General features: G+C 40.7%; 1 long non-coding RNA gene across 2 annotated transcripts in view; it reads left to right on the top strand.

Moving 5' to 3' along the window:
• LOC128665886 (uncharacterized) overlaps window positions 1-15,250 on the top strand; it is a 50,624-nt gene extending 35,374 nt beyond the window's left edge. For both annotated transcript variants that reach the window (XR_008403185.1, XR_008403186.1), the window contains one exon: window positions 14,015-15,250. This is a non-coding gene — a long non-coding RNA (uncharacterized LOC128665886). The remainder of the gene's footprint in view (window positions 1-14,014) is intronic.
• Window positions 15,251-26,216: the final 10,966 nt, after the last annotated feature.

Here is a 26,216-nt window from a genome sequence, read left to right as displayed (position 1 = left end):
CACACCCATAATTCAGTTTTACAAACTTTGCCACCTATGGAGGTGGTGAAGTAAGTTTGTGCTAAGATTTCTACGTTGATATGCGCTTCTCAGCATTTTGAAGCCTGATTCCTCTCAGAGTACAGCGAATGTCAGAGGGACGTGGAGAGTATCACCTATTGAATGCAATGGTTTTCCTAACGGGGGTCTTTTTCATAGGTTCTCTGTTGTCGGTCGTAGAGATTCATCTCCTACCTCCCTTTTCAGATCGACGATATACTCTCATATACCATTACCTCTACTGATAACTGTTTCAGTACTGGTTTGGCTATCTGCTATATGTGGAAGGGGGTCTTTTGGTAAGTATGTTTTTATTACTTAAGACACCTCAGCTATGGTTTGGCACTTTATGCATTTATATAAAGTTCTAAATATATGTATTGTACTTATATTTGCCATGAGTCAGGTTCATGTATTTCCTTTTGCAGATTGTCAGTTTGATATTTGGGGAAAGTTAATATTAAGAAATATTTTTCTTACCTGGGGTTTAGTCTTTTATTCAATTGACTACTTTGTTTCAAATTGCAGGCTGACTTAGGCCCGCAGGTGCGCCAAATGCTAAACTTTATTGCGTCATTCTTGGCGTGAGAATTTTTTGGCGCAAAATGCACGTCCGTTGACGCAAGTTTGTAATTTCCGGCATCGTAATTGACGCAGAGGTTTCACACAGGGTTGCGTCGTTAGTGATGCGAGTGTGTCATTTCCGGACATGGTTGGGGGCCAAAATTTTTTAGTTACGTTGTGCGTCAGACTTGGCACCAAACTTTTTTCATTATTTATTGCCCCATTGCTTTTTGCCTCTTGCCTTTTTCTATGTCAGAGGGCTATGCTATTTGCATTTTTTCCCATTCCTGAAACTGTCATATAAGGAAATTGATCATTTTGCTTTATATGTTGTTTTTTCTTTTACATTTTGCAAGATGTCTCAATCTGATCCTACCTCAGAAGTATCTGTTGGAACTTTGCTGCCTGACATCGGTTCTACCAAAGCTAAGTGCATTTGTTGTAAAATTGTGGAGATTATATCTCCTAATGTCATTTGTATTAGTTGTCATGATAAACTTTTACATGCAGATAGTGTGTCAATCAGTAATAGTACATTGCCGGTTGAAGTTCCTTCAACTTCTAATGTACATGATATACCTATGAATTTTAAAGAATTTGTTACTGATTCTATTCAGAAGGCTTTGTCTGCATTTCCACCTTCTAATAAGCGTAAGAGGTCTTTTAAAACTTCTCATAAAGTTGATAAAATTTCAAATGACAGACAACATAATGAATTATCCACCTCTGATAAGGATCTTTCTGTTTCAGAAGATCCTTCCTCAGATATTGACACTGACAAATCTACTTATTTATTTTAAATGGAGTATATGCGTTCTTTGTTAAAAGAAGTGTTAATTACTTTGGATACTGAGGAAGCTAGTCCTATTGATATTAAAACCAGTAAATGTTTAAATTCTGTTTTTAAACCTCCTGTGGTTACTCCAGAGGTTTTTCCTATTCCTGGTGCTATTTCTGATATGATTTCTAAGGAATGGAATAAGCAGGGTACTCCTTTTAATCCTTCTGCAAGGTTTAAAAAATTGTATCCTTTAACAGCAATTTCAATAGAGTTTAGGGAAAAGATCCCCAAAGTTGATGGGGCTATTTCTACTCTTGCTAAACGAACCACTATTCCTATGGAAGATAGTACTTCCTTTAAAGATCCTTTAGATAGGAAGCTTGAATCTTATATAAGGAAAGCCTATTTATATTCAGGTCATCTTCTTAGGCCTGCATTTTCTTTGGCTGATGTTGCAGCTGCTTCAACTTTTTGGTTGGAGAATTTAGCGCAACAAGAATTGGATTCTGACCTATATAGCATTTTTCATTTACTGCAACATGCTAAGTATTTTATTTGTGATGCTATTTTTGATATTATCAAAATTGATGTTAGATCCATGTCTTTAGCTATTTTAGCTAGAAGAGCTTTGTGGCTTAAATCTTGGAATGCTGATATGACATCTAAGTCTAGATTACTATCTTTTCTTTCCAAGGTAATAATGTATTTGGTTCTCAGTTGGATTCTATTATTTCAACTGTTACTGAGGGGAAGGGAGTTTTTTTTTTGCCTCAGGATAAAAAACCTAAGGGTAAATCTAAGGCTTCTAATCGTTTTTGTTCCTTTTGTCAAAATAAGGACAAAAACCTAATCCTTCCCCAAAGGAATCTGTTTCCAATTGGAAGCCTTCCTCAAATTGGAATAAATCCAAGCCTTTTATCAGACCAAAGTCAGCCCTAAGTCCGAATGAAGGTGCGGCCCTCATTCCAGCTTAGCTGGTAGGGGGCAGATTAAGGTTTTTCAAGGATGTTTGGGCAAATTCTGTCCAAAATCAATGGATTCAGAGCATTGTCTCTCAGGGGTACCAAATAGGATTCAGAGTAAGACCTCCTGTGAGAAGATTTTTTCTCTCACGCATCCCAGTAAATCCAGTAAAATCCCAGGCTTTCCTGAAGTGTGTTTCAGACCTGGAGTTTTCAGGGGTAATACTTGAACCACTGCGTTACCTTCTACACCCCTGCCAGACAACTTTGATCGGCCAACCAAGCCCTCGCGGTCATCCCCCGCATCAGGAAAACCACAGCGGGCGGCAGATCCTTCTCTCACCTGGCAGCCAAGACTTGGAACACCCTCCTGCTGCACCTCAGACAAGCTACCGCCCTAACTAAGTTCAGAAAGGACCTCAAGACCTGGCTCTTCGACTGAACTGCAACCCTCAGCGCCTTGAGACCCTTACGGGTGAATAGCCGCACTATACAAGAACCCAATAGATAGATAGATAGATAGATAGATAGATAGATAGATAGATAGATAGATAAGATAGATGTCAGTTCCTTTTGAGGAACAAGCTCTGGGGTTTTATTCAAATCTATTCATTGTCCCAAAGAAAGAAAATTCATTCAGACCAGTTCTCGATCTGAAAATTTTGAATCGTTATGTAAGAGTACCAACTTTCAAGATGGTGACTATAAGGACTATTCTGCCTTTTGTTCAGCAAGGACATTATATGTCTACAATAGACTTGCAGGATGCTTCATATTCCAATTCATTCAGAACATTTTCAGTTCCTGAGATTCTCTTTTCTAGACAAGCATTACCAATTTGTTGCTCTTCCATTTGGCCTAGCAACAGCTCCAAGAATAATTTCAAAGGTTTTGGGTGCCCTACTCTCTGTAATCAGAGAACAGGGTATTACGGTGTTTCCTTATTTGGACGATATATTGGTACTAGCTCATTCTTTACACTCTGCAGAATCTCACACAAATCAACTAGTGTAGTTTCTTCGAAAACATGGTTGGAGGATCAATTTACCAAAACATTTTTTTTTATTCCTCAGACAAGGGTCACCTTTTTAGGTTTCCAGATAGATTCAGTGTCCATGACTCTGTCTCTAACAGACAAGAGACATTTGAAGTTGGTTGCAGCATGTCGGCACCTTCAGTCTCAGCCATTCCCTTCAGTGGCTATGTGCATGGAAGTTTTAGGCCTCATGACTGCAGCATCGGACGCGATTCCTTTTGCTCATTTTCACATGAGACTTCTCCAGCTTTGTATGCTGAATCAATGGTGCCGGGATTATACAAAGATATCACAATTAATATCCTTAAATCCCAATGTTCGACACTCTCTGACGTGGTGGTTAAACTACCAGCGTTTATTTCAAGGGGCCTCTTTTGTTCGGCCAACCTGGACTGTGATCACAACGGATGCGAGTCTTTTAGGTTGGGGAGCTGTCTGGGGATCTCTGACAGCACAAGGGGTTTGGAAATCTCAAGAGGCGAGATTACCAATCAATATTTTAGAACTCTGTGCAATTCTCAGAGCTCTTCAGTTTTGGCCTCTGTTGAAGAGAGAACCATTCATTTGTTTTCAGACAGACAATATCACAACGGTGGCATATGTCAATCATCAGGGTGGGACTCACAGTCCCCAAGCTATGAAAGAAGTATCTTGGATACTTGTTTGGGCAGAATCCAGCTCCTGTCTAATTTCTGTGGTTCATATCCCAGATGTAGACAATTGGGAGGTGGATTATCTCAGCCGTCAGACTTTACATCCAGGGGAGTGGTCTCTCCATCCGGATGTGTTTTCTCAGATTGTTCAGATGTGGGGTCTTCCAGAAATAGATCTGATGGCTTCTCATCTAAACAAGAAACTTCCCAGATACCTGTCCAGGTCCAGGGATTCTCAGGCGGAAGCAGTGGATGCACTGACACTTCCTTGGTGTTATCAACCTGCTTATATCTTCCCGCCTCTAGTTCTTCTTCCAAGAGTGATCTCCAAAATCATCATGGAACAATCATTTGTGTTGCTGGTGGCTCCAGCATGGCCCCACAGGTTTTAGTATGCGGATCTTGTTCGGATGTCCAGTTGCCAACCTTGGCCACTTCCGTTAAGGCCGGACCTACTGTCTCAAGGTCCGTTTTTCCATCAGGATCTCAAATCATTAAATTTGAAGGTATAGAAATTGAACGCTTAGTACTAAGTCATAGAGGTTTCTCTGACTCAGTGATTAATACTATGTTACAAGCTCGTAAAGCTGTCTCTAGGAAGATTTATAATCGAGTTTGAAAGACTTACATTTCATGGTGTTCTTCTCATAAATTCTCTTGGCATTCTTTTAGAATTCCTAGAATTTTAGTTTTTCCAGGATGGTTTGGATAGGGGTTTGTCTGCAAGTTCCTTGAAGGGACAAATCTCTGCTCTTTCTGTTTTATTTCACAGAAAGATTGCTAATCTTCCTGATATTCACTGTTTTGTACAGGCTTTAGTTCGTATTAAGCCTGTCATTAAATCAATTTCTCCTCCTTGGAGTCTTAATTTGGCTTTGAGGGCATTACAGGCTCCTCCATTTGAGCCTATGCACTCTTTGGACATTAAACTGCTTTCTTGGAAAGTGTTGTTCCTTTTGGCCATCTCTTCTGCTAGAAGAGTTTCTGAGCTTTCTGCTCTTTCTTGTGAATCTCCTTTTCTGATTTTTCATCAGGATAAGGCGGTTTTCGGACTTCATTTAAGTTTTTACCTAAGGTTGTGAATTCTAACAACATTAGTAGAGAAATTGTTGTTCCTTCCTTGTGTCCTAATCCTAAGAATTCTTTGGAAATATCCTTACATTCTTTGGATGTGGTAAGGGCTTTGAAATATTATGTTGAAGCTACTAAAGATTTCAGGAAGACTTCTAGTCTATTTGTTATATTTTCTGGTCCTAGGAAAGGTCAGAAGGCCTCTGCTATTTCCATGGCTTCTTGGTTAAAGCTTTTGATTCTTCAAGCTTATTTGGAGTCGGGTCAGGCCCCGCCTCAGAGAATTACAGCTCATTCTACTAGATCAGTCTCCAATTTGTGGGCTTTTAAGAATGAAGCTTCAGTTGATCAGATTTGCAAAGCAGCGACTTGGTCCTCTTTGCATACATTTACTAAATTCTACCGTTTTGATGTATTTGCTTCTTTAGAAGCAGTTTTTGGTAGAAAAGTTCTTCAGGCAGCGGTTTCAGTTTGATTCTTCTGCTGATGTTTTAAGTTTTTCTTTTCTTCATAAGAATAACTTATATTTTGGGTTGTGGATTAATTTTTCAGCATATGGCTGTTGTTTATTGTTATCCCTCCCTCTCTAGTGACTCTTGATGGAGTTCCATATCTTGGGTATTGATATCCCATACGTCACTAGCTCATGGACTCTTGCCAATTACATGAAAGAAAACATAATTTATGTAAGAACCTACCTGATAAATTCATTTCTTTCATATTGGCAAGAGTCCATGAGGCCCACCCTTTTTATGGTGGTTATGATTTTTTTAAAGCACAATTATTTCCAAATTCCTTTGTTGATGCTTTTTACTCCTTTCTTTATCACTCCACTACTTGGCTATTTGTTAAACTGAATTATTGGTGTGGTGAGGGGTGTATTTATAGGCATTTTGAGGTTAGGAAAACTTTGCCCCTCCTGGTAGGATTGTATATCCCATTCGTCACTAGCTCATGGACTCTTGCCAATATGAAAGAAATGAATTTATCAGGTAAGTTCTTACATAAATTATGTTTTTTAAAGATCTTACCAACACTGGAGGATTCTGTAAATAAAATTAATAAGTCACTGTTAGTATACCCTGACATGGGATAAGGTGTTGGACTACAGAGGAAAGATAACCCAGAGATGGAGGGTTTGCTTTTTCCCTTTTTTCCTTCTTCTCTCAGGATTTACATTATCTTCATTCATTCATGAAGATACAACAGATGCTAGTAACTTCCTCTTCCGCACATATAGATAGACTCTCTAGATATCATACGAGCTGGAGTCCATAATAAAATCTATGGCTTTGCTTGTCTGCAGTTCAAAGCTTGTATACTGATTTTCTTATATTTATTATACAGTGATGTACCAATGTTTAGATCTGTGTACATTTTTTTTCTGTTTGTCTAAAATAAAAACATAAAAATTCAATAAAGTTTGTTGAAAAAAAGTGACTATAGCATTTTTCTCTAAAAGGCTGGGGTCAGTGGTGGTTCCAGAAACCTTATTTTAGGGGGGGTGACAAACATTCCTGGGTTTAGTCATCAGCGTTCCATGGGAAGGGGGAGGTGTTCTGAGGGAAGAGTCAGGTGGCCAGGGGCGTGGTTAGGCAGTTATGGGATGTTGTTTGCCTTAAAGGGACAGGAAGCCCCACATTTTTCTTTCATGATTTGGATAGAACATACAATTTTAAACAATTTTCTAATTTACTTCTTTATCTTGTTGTTCTTTGCGGAAGGAACAGCAATACGCTACTAGCAGTTAGCTGAACATATCTAGATAGCCAATCACGAGAGACAAATGTGTGCAGCTAGCTCCCACTAGTGTAGGATATGTGTGTATTCTTTTTCAACAAGGGATACCAAGAGAATGCAGCATACTTGAAAATAGAAGTTAATTTAAAAGTGTCTTAACATCACATGCTATATCTGAATCATGCAAGTTTAATTTTTACATTTCTTGAGTGTGAGATGCAAGATAGAAGATTCCAGTGAGATGCAAGATAGGAGATTCCAGTGAGATGCAAGATAGAAGATTCCAGTGAGATGCACAATAGAAGATTCCAGTGAGATGCAAGATAGAAGATTGGGGGTTCTTTGCAGCCTTTGCTCCCCCTCTAGAAGTGCCACTGGCTGGGGTTATACAATAAGCTAAAATGTACATCGTTTTTAAAGATTTGACCCCTACACTTGTCTCTCAGTTACACTAATAAATACACTAACACATGGGGAATAAAGGCTACAGCTTTGTTTATTAAAATAACCAAATAACTAAGAAATAAAGAACTTGAAACATAAATAACAGTATGAAATATAGTCCCTCAGTGCTTTGCCCCTAACTTGCACATTCATCACTTTAAAGGCACATCCTCCATTAAGCAACCAACACTGGGTACCCCTAAAAACCACCGCAAATATTCACCTCATAGGGAAAGCAACCCAACAAAGCTGTAACAGAGTCCAACCACAGCCAGGGAGGGAGGGAGGGCATAAGCAGCTTCTCACAGTGCAAATGCTGTAATTATGCCACATTCACTTTAACTCCACCCTAAGCCCTCCCTAGCCAAAAAGGATGATCTTCCTGGAGTCATTCTGAAGTAATAGATGGCTCTACATTAGTTATCAGAAGCCATCCTGAAGTTTACGCCCAGGCCGAAATATTTAAATGAGATGACTCTAGAGTCATTCACTGGCTGTTCATGCTTGTGAAGTAATCAGTGAGCTCATCTGCTAATCATTCTGAAGTCATTACCCAGAATTCTTTACCTTAGCTGATGACGTCACAAGCCTGATGATGTGCAAATGACTTCTAAAGTAGTTTGATGATCATCAAATGACTCCAGGATGGTCTCTAAAGTAATCCTGTTTGTCTTGGGCTAACTCTGACTTCTTCCTTAAAGAGAAGGTCTACTCCAGAATTGTTATTATTTAAAAAGATAGATATTATTATTACCTATTCCCCAGTTTTGCACAACCAACACTGTTATATTAATATATTTTTTACCTCTTTGATTACCTTGTATCTAAGCCTTTGCAGACTGCACCCTTATTTCAGTTCTATTGCTAGACCTGCATTTTAGCCAATCAGTGCTGGCTCATAAATAACTCCAATGGGAATGAGCACAATGTTATCTATATGGCACACATGAACTAACACCCTCTAGCTGTGAAAAAACTGTCTTGTATCTGCTTAGGTTCATTACAGAGTTATATTTAGCATCTTTGCAGTAGCTGAAATACAAAAGACATTTGTTTTAAGAAAAGCTCCATATTCTGTAAATTGTTACACACTCATTTGGCACAACCATTTATACATTATCAGGTCAAAAATGAAATGTACATGGTTGCATTTCAATTATTAATAGAAGCACTTTTGCTATATACTTTCATTGTCAAAAATGTTTCTTGAAAAAGTAATTACATTTTTCAATGGCATACGCACATATGCTGTGAGGGCCCATCAACCAGTATTCAAGCTCAGACAACTGGTGGTGGCGTATATTGTGTCTGTGACTTATTTTGTGTCATAAAAGCACTGCTGACTCTCTGAGAAAGTGTATTATTTAAATACTGGTGCACAGAAAACACAGCATATGTGCATATGCCCATGAAAAATCGTAAAACATTTTAATTGAAGCATTTTTACTAATGGAAATATATTGCTAAAGTGCTTCAGTTTGAACTTCAAATACACCCATGCACATTTAAATTATGATCAAACTATCCATTTATCTCCCTGAGTAATTAAAGCTTTTTAAATTTAAGTACGTCTTGTTTAAGAAAAGAAAAAAAATCTACTATAAAGTTAGATTGTACAAGGTGTAATTTAGTATCTTAATACTTACAAGTGCTTATTTTCAAGACATGATATGATTATGCACTCATAGCATAGTCCATTAGGAGGGACTTTGTCTCTTTACGGTGATTAGTAACATGATTCTGATGCTGGTCATAGATACAGGTGCTGCTTATTCACAAGAGTATTTAAATGGCTGCTAGTGACCGGTGTAGCACTGTCTATAAGGAAGGCGTAAGCTGAAACGCGTAAGACCTCTGCTACACCGGCTTTTTTACTTACTTGTGTTTGTGCGATGTGACAAGTTATACTTTTACCCCTTTTTTGCGTAATAAACTTGATGTTTTTAATGTTTAAACCTGTCCCTCTGCCTCGCTTTGTTGTGCTTCTGATTGGATACTAACTGGAATCACAGGGGATTCTATTGGCGGTTTGCAGGGGACAGGAGTGAGAGGAGGAGCTGGTAAGCTGTGTGTTGTGAGCGCTGGGATCATTCAGGCAAGGCGCGCTGCAGACGTTATCATTGCTGTTTACCCAAGGAGACGAGCACACTGAAGGAGCGGTTAAGAAAGGAGAGGACACAGAGTGATTTTTTCTCTCTACTTTTTACTGTAAACCTGTGTGGTATTCGTCCAAAGAGGACTTTGTTCCTCTTTATGGTGTATCACGGCTTGACAGTAATAGCAGTATTGGATACAATGTAAATAGATTGTCTGGCAGCTTAAGCACTGAGCGCTGTACAGGGGTAATTTGTTGTTTCTTGTAACTTAACACCCTTAGTGATATTTATGGTGACTCCAACCAAATGGTATCACATTAGTCTGAGAAGAGTCTGAGATATGTGAATCTTCTCAGACCGCTCAAATTGGTATCAGTCTGGAGGATTGAAAAGAAATTTATGTCCCTTTAAGGAGTAAAAGATCACTGTATATCAATGTCTGCTTGATATGTAAACGCATGTGAATGTCTATAACTGTGCTTTTCTATCTTGTCATGCCTTATGTTACCTATGCATAACATCTATTCATTTTGGGTGACAAGTACTGTATTTTGGAATGAAAGTTGTTCACTTTAAGGAAATCTCAGTTTTCACTAAAACCTTAATTAGGTCTGATGTATACCTGTGAACATCCCTTCCACTTACAGCACATTGTTGGATATAGGCTACCTGCTTTACCTGTGAATTAACATTTCTATGCTCCATTTCTCCATCTAGCATAGGTTGTCACATGGGCCGGCCCACTTTTGGAGTGCAATATTTGTTACTTTAGACTTAAGGTTTAGTCACTTGTTATAGTATTTTGGTTATGATATGTATAACTTATGACTTTGCCCATGTGGATCTGGCTTTGTCCGGACCCGCGAGCTGCACAATAAAACCACTTTTTTTGATAGTAAATTTCTACAAGTGTGTTGTTTTCTTTTAAAAGAGTGCTGAATTCCCAGTCTTTACAAATGCCACTATTATGTGCCATTTTTCTCCCTTTGCTATTTTTATTCATAGTAATTTAATGGGTCTGCACCAAAACTATTTATATTAATATTGTTATAGAAAAATTGTGTTTCTATACTAGGAAGTGTATGAGGATTCTCTTCACTTCAACACTTGGTCTTTTGCAGATTTTTCCATCCACCCCCTATAAATAGAGCTTGTAATAGTTATTTACCAGCCACTTGGACTTAGGTCCCCTTTTCTGGTACTCTGGTGGATGAAGTAAAACATATAAATTAAATAATTAAACTACTTTTTCTTAATTGTGGATGTTGTGCGGCTGGCTGGTTTCTGAGACTTAGTCTGGAATCCAATTTTGGACAATGGCATATGAACTTTCAGATGAAACTTGGGAAGCTGACTTAATTGTGACCTTGTCGGTGCCAGGCACCCTAGAAAGTAAGAATGGGGAAGTGAATCCACTGAACATTTTTACTGCATTCAAAGAGTATAAAAAATTGCTAGTTAAACAGATTAAATTACGTGCAGAAACAGCAAGCTTAGAGAACTATGTAAAGAATGGGATTGTCCCGAGGGGGCTAAGATTGAGACTAGATCCAGGTACTAACTTGAGAGAAGATGAAGGAGGTGATGCCTTTTTGGAAGACTGGAATTCCAGTCTTACAGACTGTTCAATTATTCTCATGAAGAAAATTATTAAAAGAAATAAGGAGAGGTTTGAGAAAACAAAACAACCGGTAGAAGATGCACTTAAGGTGATCAATACATTTGAACAGAATCCCAATTTTGAGAAATTAAATAGAGAAATACAAGAGCAATTAGCCAGATTCAGGCAGATATTAAATCTAGGAAAAGTAGAAAACTGGCTAGAGACAATGGCGACTACTTAAAAAATCGGGTATACAATTACCAAACAGCTAGAGGCTCATATGACTCAGGAACTGACAGCTCAGATGTATAAATTGAGAAACAGTCGTCAAAAAATGAACTTCAGATAGCCAGAACTGGTTTAGAAGAAGGAGAGGGGGCAGGAAGAGACACAGGAGGAGGGAATACTCTTTCAGAAGGAAGGAGATATCCTTCCAGACAGAACAGACAAGGGGACTACAGTCAGGAGAGGGGACGCAGAGGACCTCCATGGAGGTTTCGCAGCAGGAGGGGCTACTGATGTCACCAGATAAAGACCTGCAGGTGATCAATCTATCCTCTTTCCAATTAAATCAAGCGCATATGAGTGTTTTAAAAAAAGGTTTATCCTTTTGCCCTATGAATGGGCTTAATAAATTTGAATTTATCAAAGACTTGCACTACTTTGCAAGATGCCTAGTCCTTTCCCAAATGTTTAAAGAGAAAGGCAAGAGACACGTAGTTGATTTGGCGCTAAGTAAAGAGGACAGAGTGGCACTCGCAGACCTTGAAGAACTCCTTGTGGAACAAGTTGAAATCCCTGACATTGACCAATCTGTTGGCTGCACTCAAATTAGAGTTAAATCAGGTTTAAGAGCTAAATCTAAATACATGCCCCAGATAGCTTCTATACCCTCAGTTAACCTGTTTGTTAAATTAGTTGAAAAGGATATAAACAACTTAATGCTCACAGGGGTCACTAGCGACAACTTGACAAAAGCAGAAAGGAAAGCTCTGAATGAATTAATGTATGCTGAAGACATTGTGATAAAATCTGCTGATAAGGGCGGGAATGTAGTCCTCTGGGATGCCAAATGCTATGTCTTGGAAGTAAAAAGACAATTATTGGATAAAAATCAATATTTGCGCCTCCCAGAGAACCCTATTCCTCCCTGAAAATTGAACTGTTCAAATTATTAAATGATGCAAAGTCAAAGGGCATTATTAGTGTATCTGAATTTAAATATTTATTCAATGATATTCCGGTGATGCCGGTCTTCTACTGCATACCCAAAATTCATAAGAACTTTACAAATCCCCCAGGCCGCCCTATCATTTCTGGGATAGGTAGCCTAACAGAGAATTTGGGTAATTATGTAGATTGTTTCCTCAAACCCTTTCTTGAAACTATGCCTTCCTATGTGATCAACACATCTGATCTCTTAAGGAAGATTGATGGTATTACAATACCCAGTGGAGCTATTCTAGTGTCCTTGGATGTGGAGGGCCTTTATTCCTCTATTCCACACTCAGTAGGAATAAGGGCAGCAAAACATTTCTTGGACACTAGAGGGACTGCGTATTCCGAACATACAGAATTTTTTGTCAAACTGTTAACCTTCGTACTTGAAAATAATATTTTCACCTTTGACAACAAACTGTATAAACAAAATAAGGGAACAGCAATGGGGGCCACTTGTGCCCCCACATATGCGTGCCTACATCTGGGACTGTGGGAAATGGAAGAAGTCTTCCAAAAACAAGCCTTCAACGAACACGCTCAACTCTGGTTACGATATGTGGACGATGTCTTGCTAATTTGGGAGGGCACAGAAAATGAATTAAGGTGTTTTGTTTCAGAACTTAAAAATAATAGAAACATTGCCTTAACTCTTAACTTTAGTAAAACAGACCTGTCCTTTCTTGATGTACATATAAAAATTGAAAAAGATGTACTTGTAACCGAGAATTTTAGAAAAGAGACAGCCACTAATAGCCTACTTGAGGCACATAGTCACCACCCTGAGCACTTAAAGAAAGGCATTCCAAAAGGCTAATTCTCGCGGCTACGCAGAAATTGTTCCTCAGTCTCTAAATTTAATGAACATGCTACCTCTATGGAGAAACGCTTTAGAGCAAGAGGGTACTCAAAGAGAGTAATAGCACATGCTAGAAGTTCAGCACAAAAGACAGAAAGAAATTAGCTATTACTCCCTAAAGAAAGAGAGAAAGACAACAGAATTAGACTCATCACAGAATATAACTGTCATCTAAGAAGCATACTTAAAAATAACTGGAGTATTCCCCAAAATGACGAAAGCATTGCTAAGGAGATAGGAGAAGTACCACTTCTAACAGCGAGAAGAGCCCCGAACTTAAAAGACAAATTAGTGAAGAGTAAGTTTGTTACTCCCCAAAAAAACTGGTTGTCTAGACAAAAACAGATAGGTAACTATCCCTGTAAAAGATGTGTGGCCTGCAGATTTATGCTGCAGACTAAGGTCTTCTCAGTAAATGAGGATAAAGTTTATAAGCTGAAATACTTCTTTAATTGTAATACAGAAGGAGTCATTTACCTTCTTTCATGTACATGTCCCTGTTTCTATGTCGGGAAAATGAAACGGATCCTGAAAGACAGAATCCTGGAGCACAGGGACGACATAAAAAACAAAATCCAAACTAGCAGTGTAGCTAGACACTTTGAAATTTACCATAACAGTATACCTGACTGTATGAGGGTAATAGGGATTGACAAGGGAATCACCAATGGTAGAGGGGGGAATAATGACAAAATCCTCTTTCAAAAAGAATGCAAGTGGATTTATAACCTCTCTACCATTGGACAGGGAGGTTTAAATGAAAAGCTTGATATGGGAAGTTTCCTTTAGACTGCCTTAACCCCCTATATCTTATCCCTTTCATCTGAGAGTTCATTAAGTTGTTCCTAAATAACCTAACCATCAGCATACCTGATTTATAACGATCTGCTAAATGCTAAATGTGTATATGTGAATTTTGAATTTTTAACTTTAAATTCTGTTTGTTAGTGCTTTCAATTTCACCTCCGAATATGGGCGTTATTGAGTACAGCTATAAAACAGCACGTATGACGTGCAGGAAACATGCCCTGAGGAAGCCCGGTCTCCTTGATGACGTGGGGGTGAAACACGTGTTGGCGATTTGAAAGCCGACTCACGTGACATCCATGCTGGCTGGTGGAGCTTGTTGCTGAATTGAGCAGCGTTACAGAGAAGCGGAGCAGAAAAATACTCAATGCAATACAGTGTTTCAATGGAAATTCTGTCGGGATAAAGCAGGAAATTCCCGGAGGACAACGGATGACCATTCACTCTTTTAAGTAAAGGAGCGGATAGAGAGATGTCTAAAAGATGACTGGATGATTCAACAAGCTTGCAGGCAAACTGAGGCCACAGTTAAAAGGTGCAGTTGACAGAGGGGTACTATAACAACAAGCAAGTATCCTCCTGTACCTCTTTCTATCTAAATCTGGCATGTGTGTTTATTATGTTGCCTGCTACTATACGTTGCTCTAACCTGACTGCTCTCTATACGTATGCTCCAGCTTTCGCTTGAGTGACTTAACATATTAACAGCTGTTTTCCCTGCTACTTGCTTACAACTGCATACCGCTTGTAATTGCTAATAAGACAACGCTTTGCTCAATGCCTCGACATTAGACACTTAACCTGTTGGTGTCATACTTCTCCATGGGACTCTATACCGCTCAAAATGGTATCAGTCTGGAGGACTGAAAATAAATTTATGTCCCTTTAAGGAGTAAAAGATCACTGTATATCAATGTCTGCTTGATATGTAAACGCATGTGAATGTCTATAACTGTGCTTTTCTATCTTGTCATGCCTTATGTTACCTATGCATAACATCTAGTCATTTTGGGTGACAAGTACTGGATTTTGGAATGAAAGTTGTTCACTTTAAGGAAATCTCAGTTTTCACTAAAACCTTAATTAGGTCTGATGTATACCTGTGAACATCCCTTCCACTTACAGCACATTGTTGGATATAGGCTACCTGCTTTACCTGTGAATTAACATTTCTATGCTCCATTTCTCCATCTAGCATAGGTTGTCACATGGGCCGGCCCACTTTTGGAGTGCAATATTTGTTACTTTAGACTTAAGGTTTAGTCACTTGTTATAGTATTTTGGTTATGATATGTATAACTTATGACTTTGCCCATGTGGATCTGGCTTTGAACGGACCCGCGAGCTGCACAATAAAACCACTTTTTTGATAGTAAATTTCTACAAGTGTGTTGTTTTCTTTTAAAAGAGTGCTGAATTCCCAGTCTTTACAAATGCCACTATTATGTGCCATTTTTCTCCCTTTGCTATTTTTATTCATATATATATATAATCACACACATATTGTACTTAACTAGTATACCCATAGCTAAGTTTACATTATGTACTGTATATATTTACACATTTTAAAGAATTATTCTTTGGAATTAACTAACGCCTAGATTTGGAGTTTTGTCGGTAAAGCTGTGCGGTGCTAACGAGCCTTTTTTTTCCAGCACACCCTTAAGGCAACGCTGGTATTACGAGTTTTCTGAATGGCTGCGTTAGCCTCAGAAAAGTGAGCGTTGAGCCAAATTTAGCTCCACTTCAACCCTCAATACCAGCGTTGCTTACAGTAGCGGTAAGCTGGAAAAACGTGCTCGTGCACGATTTCCCCATAGGATACAATGGGGCTGAGCTGGCTGATAAAAAACCTAACACCTGCAAAAAAGCAGCGTTCAGCTCCTAACGCAGCCCCATTGTTTCCTATGGGGAAACACTTTCTAAGTCTACACCTAACACCCTAACATGAACCCCGAGTCTAAACACCCCTAACCTTACACTTATTAGCCCCTAATCTGCAGCCCCCGAAATTGCCGACACCTGCATTATATTATTAACCCCTAATCTGCTGCTCCGGACACCACCGCCACCTACATTATAGCTATGAACCCCTAATCTGCTGTCCCTAACATCACCGACGCCTATATTATATTTATTAACCCCTAATCTGTCCCCACCCAACGTCGCCGCCACCTACCTACACTTATTAACCCCTAATCTGCCGACCGGACCTCACCGCCACTATAATAAAGTATTAACTCCTAAACCGCCACACTCCCGCCTCGCAAACACTTTAATACATTTTATTTACCCCTAATCTGCCCTCCCTAACATCGCCGCCACCTACCTACAATTATTAACCCCTAATCTGCCTCCCCCAATATCAATATCTAGCTACTATAATAAAGTTATTAACCCCTAAACCTAAGTCTAACCCTAACCCTAACACCCCCCTGACTTAAATATAATTTAAATAAATCTAAATAAATTTACTATAATTAAATAAATTATTCCTATTTAAATATAAATACTTACCTATAAAATAAACCCTAATATAGCTACAATATAACTAATAATTACATTGTAGCTATTTTAGGATTTATATTTATTTTACAGGCAACTTTGTATTTATTTTAACTGGGTACAAAAGCTATTAAATAGTTAATAACTATTTAATAGCTACCTAGTTACAAATACACCTAAAACTACACTATCAATAAATTAATTAAATAAATTACCTACAATTATCTAAACTAAAATACAATTAAATAAACTAAACTATAGTACAAAAACCCCCACTAAATTTAAAAAAATAAAAAAATATTACAAGAATTTTAATCTAATTACCCCTAATCTAAGCCCCCTAATAAAATAAAAAAGCCCCCCAAAATAATAAAATTCCCTACCCTATACTAAATAAAAAAGTAATCAGCTCTTTTACCAGCCCTTAAAAGGGCTTTTTGCGAGGGAATTGCTGCAAAGTAATCAGCTCTTTTACCTGTAAAAAAGGACCCCCCCAACATTACAACCCACTACCCACACACCCCTACTCTAAAACCCACCTGATCGCCCCTTAAAAAAAGCTAACACTACCCCATTGAAGATCACCCTACCTTGAGCCGTGTTCACCCAGCCGGGCACCACTGGTCATCAGATCCGTCCAGAAGTCTTCATCCAATGGGGCAGAAGAGAACATCCGGACTGGGAGAAGGCTTCATCCAAGAGGCATCTTCTATCTTCATACATCTGGCGCGGAGCGCGTCCATCTTCAAGACATCCGACGCGGAGCATCCTCTTCTTTCACGGCCGACAACTGAATGAAGGTTCCTTTAAATTACGTCATCCAAGGTGGCGTCCCTCGAATTCCGATTGGCTGATATGATTCGATCAGCCAATCAGAATTAAGGAAGGAAAAATCTGATTGGTTGATGCTATCAGCCAATCGGCTTGAAGTTCAATCCGATTGGCTGATTGGATCAGCCGATAGAATTGACCTTGCATTCTATTGGCTGATCCAATCAGCCAATCGGATTGAACTTCAATCCGATTGGCTGATAGCATCAACCAATCGGATTTTTCCTACCTTAATTCCGATTGGCTGATAGAATCCTATCAGCCAATCGGAATTTGAGGGACGCCATCTTGGATAACGTCATTTAAAGGAACCTTCTGTCAGGGTTTTTTCCCTGATGTGTTTGCCATGTGCTGCTGGCAGCCATTTTACTCACCTCTCTTCCTGACTATGGTGCATTGTGGGGAATGCTGCTCAATTCCTGCACTTCCTTTTATGGCCAGTCTGGTGTGCATCATCCATGTGAGACAGGATGCAGTCTCAGAATTGTGATGTCATCACTTATTATTTAAAGGGCCTCTGTTCAGTATGCTTTGCTTTTGCGTTGTCGCAGACCTGTTTGCGAGAGTTCCTGTGTATTACCTGGCTGCCTGACGTCCTTCCTGGTTCCAGATCCCTGGCTTGTCCCTGACTCTGCTGTTTTCCTTGTTCCTGATTTCGGCTTGTCTGACTATTCGCTTTGGCTCCTGACTCGGCTCGTCTGACTACCAGCTCTGGTTTGCTATTAATAAAGGTGTGATTATTTTTGCACTTCTCGTCTCAGTCTGATTCCTGGCACCCTGACATTACGCAAAGGCCATCAATCCTGATGGTACTAATAATTCACCTTTACCTGCCATCATTTCCAGGATGGATGTACAGGATCACCGCTTGGATCAATTTGCACTAGCCCTGCAAACCCTGCTGACTTGCACTGCACATTTGGACCAAAGTGTCCCGCAAGTTATGGCTGCTCCTGTTTCCGCTGCTGCACCTTTGCCTACCAGGAGCATGTCCGGTTCTGCACCTCTAACTCAGCGATATGGAGGCGATCCTATTCAGTGCAGAGGGTTTTTGAACCAGGTGGGCATTTACTTTGAGATGTTACCTCAGGCGTTTCCCTCTGGCAGAGCTAAGGTGGGATTTCTCATCTCGTTACTCTCTGACACAGCTCTTGCCTGGGCTAATCCCTTGTGGGAGACTAATAAACCTGTGATTTCAAATTACCCTGAATTTGTGGCCTCCTTTCGAAGGGTATTTGATGTTCCGGCTCGCTCCTCCTCTGCTGCTAAACGGCTCATGTCCATTCAGCAAGGTACAAGATCTGTTGCTCAGTGTGCTATTGAGTTCCATACGCTTGCCGCAGAGGTAAGTTGGAACAATGAAGCCCTTGTTGCCACCTTCTTTCATGGGCTCTCTGATGCGATTAAAGACAAAGTTGCTGCCAGAGATTTACCAGAGGATCTTGAGGCATTGGTGTCTTTTTTGATCCTAATTGACATCAGACTCAGAGAGAGGCCCTCTTTCAAGGAGCGCTTGCGGAAGCCTCCTGTTCCGTTGTCTCCTACGTGTTCGTTCCCACCCATGCCTCCCTCTGCTCCCATGCCTCCTGGTCCCGAGTCACAAGGTACTGCTGAGCCAATGCAGCTGGGATTCACGCGCCTCTCCGCGGCGGAGAGGACCTTTAGGAGGAGGGAGGGGCTCTGTCTCTATTGTGGGTTACAGGGCCACCTTTTGAAGTATTGTCCTACATGGCCGGGAAACGCTCTCACACCTAAGGTCCTGTCGGGGGCAGATCTTGGGTACTTTATCCTCGTCCCCGGAACCGCTTAAGGAGAAACCTTTGGTCACGGTTGTCCTTTCCTGGGTGGACTCCTCCATAGTCACCCAGGCTCTTGTTGACTCCGGTGCTGCGGGTTATTTCATTGACAGTACTTTTGTATCAAAGAACTCTATTCCTGTTTTGCCTCGGTCTGTTCCACTTGCTATTGAGGTCATTGATGGCAGGCCCCTTCAGCCTGCACTCGTTACTCACGAAACTGCTCCGTTGTCCATGGCTGTTGGGGCTCTCCATTTTGAAACCCTCCAGTTTCAGGTGATAAACTCTCCGCATTTTCCGGTTGTTCTGGGTTATCCCTGGCTCCAAAAGCACAATCCCAGTCTCGACTGGAGCAGGTCCGAAATTTTGTCGTGGTCCCCGCAATGTATTTCCACTTGTCTTCGGAAACCAGTTAAAGTCTTGTGCACTTCTTTGGTTTCTCAATTGCCAGAGGAGTACCGAGAGTTCCTAGACGTGTTTGACAAGGTGCGTGCCGGTATGTTGCCTCTTCACCGGTCTTACGATTGTACCATAGACCTGCAACCCGGAGCCATTCCTCCTCGGGGCCAGGTGTACCCTCTGTCTGTTGCAGAGAATTGTGCTATGGAGGAGTATGTTGCCGATGCTCTGTCGCGGGGGATCATCCACAAATCCTGCTCTCCTGCAGGGCTGGCTTCTTCTTTGTGAAGAAAAAGGGTGGCGAGTTAAGACCATGTATTGATTATAGGGGTCTTACCATTAACAATGCTTACCCTATTCCGCTTATTACGGAACTCTTTGACTGCCTCAAGGGAGCTACGGTCTTTACTAAACTTGATTTGAGAGGAGCGTACAATCTCTTTAGGATTAAGGAGGGCCACAAATGGAAAACAGCATTTAACACCAGGAGCGGGCATTATGAGTATCTTGTAATGCCCTTTGGCCTATGTAATGCTCCTGCTGTTTTTCAGGAATTTATTAATGATGTCCTACGAGATATGTTGCAACAGTGTGTTGTGGTGTACTTAGACGACAACCTCATACACTCACCCACACTTGAGGCTCATCGTTCTGATGTTACACAGGTTCTTCAGAGCCTGTTTGTAAACTCGAGAAATGTGAGTTCCATCACAAGTAACCTTCTCAAGTTACCTTCCTAGGTTATGTTATCTCCGTTGCTGGGTTCTCCATTGATCCTGACAAGTTATCTGCAGTTCTGCAGTGGCCTCGCCCAGTTGGTCTTCGGTCTATTCAATGTTTTTTGGAGTTCGCCAATTACTATAGAAAGTTTATTAAAAACTTTTCTTCCTTGGTCAAACCTATCACAGACATGACCGTAAAGAGAATGATCCACTCCATTGGTCACCTACTGCCATTAAGGCCTTTGATAGTCTGCCTTTGCTGCCGCTCCAGTTCTGGCTCATCCTAACCCTGTCCTGCCTTTCGTTCTTGAGGTCGATGCGTCTGAGACTGGAGTAGGTGCCCTCTTGTCTCAACGTCCTACGCCTGACGGTTCCTTGCACCTGTGTGGTTTCTTCTCTAAGAAATTGTCTCCAGCGGAGTGCAATTATGAAATTGGCGACAGGGAATTACTGGCCATAATTTTGGCACTTAAGGAATGGAGGCATCTTCTCGAGGGTACTAGTGTTCCAGTGCTCATTCTTACTGACCACAAAAGTTTAACTTATCTATCTGAAGCAAAATGTTTGACACCCCGACAGGCCAGATGGGCGCTATTTTTAATTATGTGGTCTCCTACCTGCCTGGTAGTAAGAATGTTAGGGCTGATGCCCTCTCTCGACAATTTTCGCCTCTGTCCAAGGAGGAGTCTGTACCTACTCCTGTTATACCTCCTGACCATATTTTGGCTACCATATGTACTAATTTGACTTCTCCCTTGGGGGAGGAGATCCTGGCTGCACAAACCAATGCACCTCCTGAGAAACCTAGTGGTAAGTGTTTTGTTCCTGAGAATCTTCGAACTAAACTTTTGCACACTTACCACTATCCTAAAGCCGCAGGTCACCCAGGCAAGAACCAAATGATTTGGTCTGTCACTCGACAATTCTGGTGGCCAGGTCTTCCTTCTGATGTTGCTGCGTATGTTGCCTCCTGCTCAGTTTGTGCACAGAATAAGACTCCTCGACGTCTTCCTGTGGGTCTTCTTCAACCTATTGCTAATGGTGAGCGTCCTTGGACACATCTTTCCATGGACTTCATTGTCGAGCTCCCTGTTTCCAATGACAATACTGTTATCCTTATGGTGGTTGACTGTTTTTCTAAAATGTCACATTGCATTCCCTTGATGAATCTGCCTACTGCTCAGGAGCTTGCTTCAATTTTTGCCCGGGAGGTCTTCCGTTTACATGGGTTACCCAAGGAAATAGTGTCGGACCGGGGTAGCCAGTTTGTCTCCAGATTTTGGCGTTCTTTTTGTGCTCAAATGGGGATCCAGCTTTCCTTCTCCTCAGCATATCACCCTCAATCCAATGGGGCTGCGGAACGGTCTAATCAAGCTCTGGAACAGTTCCTCCGTTGCTATGTCTCAGATCACCACAATAATTGGTCTGAACTGTTACCTTGGGCAGAGTTTGCTCGTAATAGTGCTATTAATGCTTCCTCCAAGTTATCCCCGTTCATGGTGAATTATGGGTTTCAACCATCCTTGTTGCCCGATTCATTCATGTCTCAGGGTATTCCGGCTTTGGAGGAGCATCTCCGGTAACTCCGTTCCACGTGGGTGTAGATTCAGGATTGCCTTCATCGTTCTATGCAGCGCCAAAAGTTCCAGGCAGATTGTAGGCGTCTGCCCGCACTTCCTTTTATGGCCAGTCTGGTGTGCATCATCCATGTGAGACAGGTTGCAGTCTCAGAATTGTGATGTCATCCCTTTTTATTTAAAGGGCCTCTGTTCAGTATGCTTTGCCTTTGCGTTGTCGCAGACCTGTTTGTGAGATTTCCTGTGCATTACCTGGCTGCCTGACGTCCTTCCTGGTTCCAGATCCCTGGCTTATCCCTGACTCTGCTGTTTTCCTTGTTCTTGATCCCGGCTCATCTAATTATTCACTTTGGCTCCTGACTCGGCTCGTCTGACTGCCAGCTCTGGTTTTGATTCCTGGCTTGTTATTTGACTTGTGGACTTATTATTATTTTTTGCTATTAATAAAGGTGTGATTATTTTTGCACTTCTCATCTCAGTCTGATTTCTGGCACCCTGACACCTTCATTCAGTCATCGGCCGTGGAAAGAAGAGGATGCTCCACGTCGGATGTCTTGAAGATGGACCAGCTCCGCGCCGGATGGATGAAGATAGAAGATGCCGCTTGGATGAAGCCTTCTCCCAGTCCGGATGTCCTCTTCTGCCCCATCGGGTAAAGACTTCTGGACGGATCGGATGACCAGTGGTGCCCGGCTGGGTGATCACGGCTGAAGTTAGGGTGATCTTCAATGGGGTTTATTTAATTGTATTTTAGTTTAGATAATTGTAGGTAATTTATTTAATTAATTTATTGATAGTGTAGTGTTAGGTGTATTTGTAAATTAGGTTAGGATTTATTTTACAGGTAATTTTGTAATTATTTTAACTAGGTAGCTATTAAATATTTATTAACTATTTAATAGCTATTGTACCTAGTTAAAATAAATACAAAGTTGCCTGTAAAATAAATATAAATCCTAAAATAGCTACAATGTAATTATTAATTATATTGTGGTTATATTAGGGTTTATTTTATAGGTAAATATTTATTTTTTAATAGGAATAATTTATTTAATTATAGTAAATTTATTTTGTTTTATTTAAATTATATTTAAGTTAGGGGGGTGTTAGGGTTAGACTTAGGTTTAGGGGTTAATAACTTTATTATAGTAGCGGCGACGTTGGGGACGGCAGATTAGGGGTTAATAATTGTAGGTAGGTGGCGGCGATGTTAGGGAGGGCAGAATAGGGGTTAATAAAATTTATTATAGTGTTTGCGAGGCGGGAGTGCGGCGGTTTAGGGGTTAATACATTTATTATAGTGGTGGCGAGGTCCGGTCGGCAGATTAGGGGTTAATAAGTGTAAGTAGGTGGCGGCGACGTCGGGGGGGGGGGGACAGATTAGGGGTTAATAAATATAATATAGGTGTCGGAGATGTTAGGGACAGCAGATTAGGGGTTCACAGCTATAATGTAGGTGGCGGCGGTGTCCGGAGCGGCAGATTAGGGGTTAAATCATTTTATTATAGGGTTTGCGATTTGGGGGCCTCCGTTTAGGGGTTCATAGGTAGTTTATGGGTGTTAGTGTACTTTGTAGCACTGTAGTTAAGAGCTTTATGTTCCGGCGTTAGCCCATAAAACTCTTAACTACTGACTTTTTTATGCGGTAGGAGTCTTGGAGGTAGAGGCTGTACCGCTCACTTCTTCCAAGACTCGTAATACCGGCGTTAGGCAAATCCCATTAAAAAGATAGGATACACAATTGACGTAAGGGGATTTGCGGTGGCCTCGAGTCGCGGAAAAAAAGTGAGCGGTACACCTGTACCTGCCAAACTCGTAATACCAGCGGGCGTTAAAAAGCAGCGTTAGGACCCCTTAACGCTGCTTTTTAAGGCAAACGCAGAACTGTAAATCTAGGTGTAACTAAATAGCAGAACTGAAAGAATACTTCCAAATGACAGATGAAGGGTGAGTGACAACTTTGGAGCTGGAAACAGAGAGGCAGAAAGAGGGGAAAAAATAATTATGTTTAAAAGGACCACAAGACTTCCAAGTTACCTCCCCAGTTTGGAATTATTCAAAACTACTTATCATCATGGACAGACATCGGAGTCATAAATTAAGTTTATATCAGAAAGCTCTCAATATGGATGTGAGCGAACCACAATTACTATAATACTGGTGGGATATGGCTGATCTGCCGGATGGCAATTACTGGAATTCAGGTGGAATGGCTTTGTGTACAGGAAAACTATTAGAATGAAAAATAATTAATATTTAATTATAAAAAAAGGAAGATGGAGGGGGAGGAAGACAAACAGTGATGTAAGTCCATCTGAAGGAATTAGGAAAACTATGACAAAGAGACAGGTAAAGGGAAGAAAATAAATGAAATTGAGAGAATTCTTTTTTTCTAAGATTTTTTTTATATACTTTAATTCCACTATTTCTAGACAAGACTATACAAACCTCTGCTGGCTTTAGAATGGAAGCATCTTCCTCTGAGCAGCACGCCGGGTGGGAGGAGTTAAAAATACAATCTAGCTACGCAAGTTGTGCAGTACAACGCACTGTGCGTAGGGAGATTGTAATTTAACTCCTCTGTTTTCACTGATGTCCAGCCAGGTACTGAAAGGAGTTGCAGCACAATGGGTGACAGAATCAGAGGAGATTAATTCCTGCTTAATGGTGTCAAGGACCACCAAAATCTTCTCGTGGATCACTGGTTGGCAACCGCTGCTCTAAAGGAAATCATTTTTGCCAATAATGCACCTTTAATTGTTGTGTACTAGAGATTTGGGGAAGAAATAGAAGTAATACAGTAATGTAGGTATCTTGCACAGTCTATGGCGACTCAGTCGAATTAAATGGGATATTTGAGGTCACATGACTTTAGGAACAACAGCATACCAGTTGTCCTAACTGTCTGGGACAGTCCCTGATTATGAGCTCTATCCCACTGTCCCTCTGAGACAGTCATATGTCCCATTTGCAGAATTTCTCTTAGCTCCACCCACGGAGCACCATGACACACCCACTGGCCAACCAGAAACACACTCAACCACACCCACTAACCACTCATGATTCCACCCCTCCCAACACAGCGCTACCCACAACAGGGTGACAGGCTCCCATCAAACTCCTGAGTCCCTGATACCCAGCCACAAATGTGGGGAGGTATGGCATACTGTGTAAAAGCATAAGACCTATTTCATATAAGAAAGACATTTACCCAGTTGCACTGCATTTTTATTGAGGTTACAATTAAGATATACAGAAAATAGCATATGACATAAACAGAATAGCTGGTACACACATTAGTACAGTAACAGGCTGTGTTGAGTAGATACCATACAAGGTACCCAAGCTGTAAAAAAATAGTGTAGAAGTGGTTTCATTATATGTGATACCGAGTCCTGGAGATAACATCTGCACTTATTTTTCATACAATATAATCCCACAAAATGAAAAGAAAACTTATCTCCAGAATAGTAGCAGAACGGCTATATTACCGTTCAGTCCCTCGGCTCCTTGCTCCGATGTATCACTCCTCACTGTGAGTAGAACGTTGAAAGTAAAAACACCTAGATTAAAAGTTTTGCGTTCCGGTTTTAATGCTGAAAAAATGGCCATTTCAGCGTAAAAACCGGAACACAGCCATTACGAGTCTTGTCGGTATAGCTATACCACAAGCATTTTAGCCTTTAACGCAAAGTCAGTCCCGCACTCAAAAAAATTACGTTTTTGCGTGAGATTTCCATAGCGCTGCCATTACAAGTTGTGTGGTAAGGCTAAAAAGCTTGCGTACCAGCCTATACCAACACGATCCGTTCTGCAATCTGAGAGCAGTGGTTATGAGTTTTACGCAACAAAACTGTTACACAAAACTCAGAACTAAAGTGTTACAAAGTACACTAACACCCATAAACTACCTATTAACCCCTAAACCGAGGCCCTCCCGCATAACAAACACTAAATTAAATTTCTTAACCCCTAATCTGCTGCTCCCGACATCACCGCCACTAAATAAACCTAATAACCCTAAATCGAGGCCCCCCAGCAATGGCAAACACTATATTAAACTTATTAACCCCCTAATCTGCCGCTCCTGATATCGCCTCCACTAATAAAATGTATTAACCCCTATTCTGCCGCTCCCCGACATCGCCGCCACTATCCGCCACTATAATAAAGTTATTAACCCCTATTCCCCCACACCCCAATATTGCCCACACTATAATAAAGATATTAACCCCTATTCCACCGCTCCCCAACATTGCCGTCTTTAGACCCCTGCTTCATAACTTCTGTTTCCGGCGAGCCTGAAGGTTCTCGCGGAAACAGGGGCATCAAGCTCCAATGCAGCCCCTAGGTAAAGTAAGAGACACCAGAATTTAATATAGTAATATATTATAACTATTGTATTCATGTTTTATTGTATGTTATGGAAAAAGGAGACAAGTTATGTAAGGAAGCTGTTCCTAACAAGAATTTAGGTTAAAGTACTGAAATGACTTTCTCGGTTTCTCGATAT

Source organism: Bombina bombina, chromosome 7 (assembly GCF_027579735.1).
Source record: "Bombina bombina isolate aBomBom1 chromosome 7, aBomBom1.pri, whole genome shotgun sequence".
NCBI lineage: Eukaryota > Metazoa > Chordata > Amphibia > Anura > Bombinatoridae > Bombina > Bombina bombina.
The sequence above is the reverse complement of the archived record's forward strand: the minus strand, read 5'-3'. Positions and strand labels throughout refer to the sequence as shown.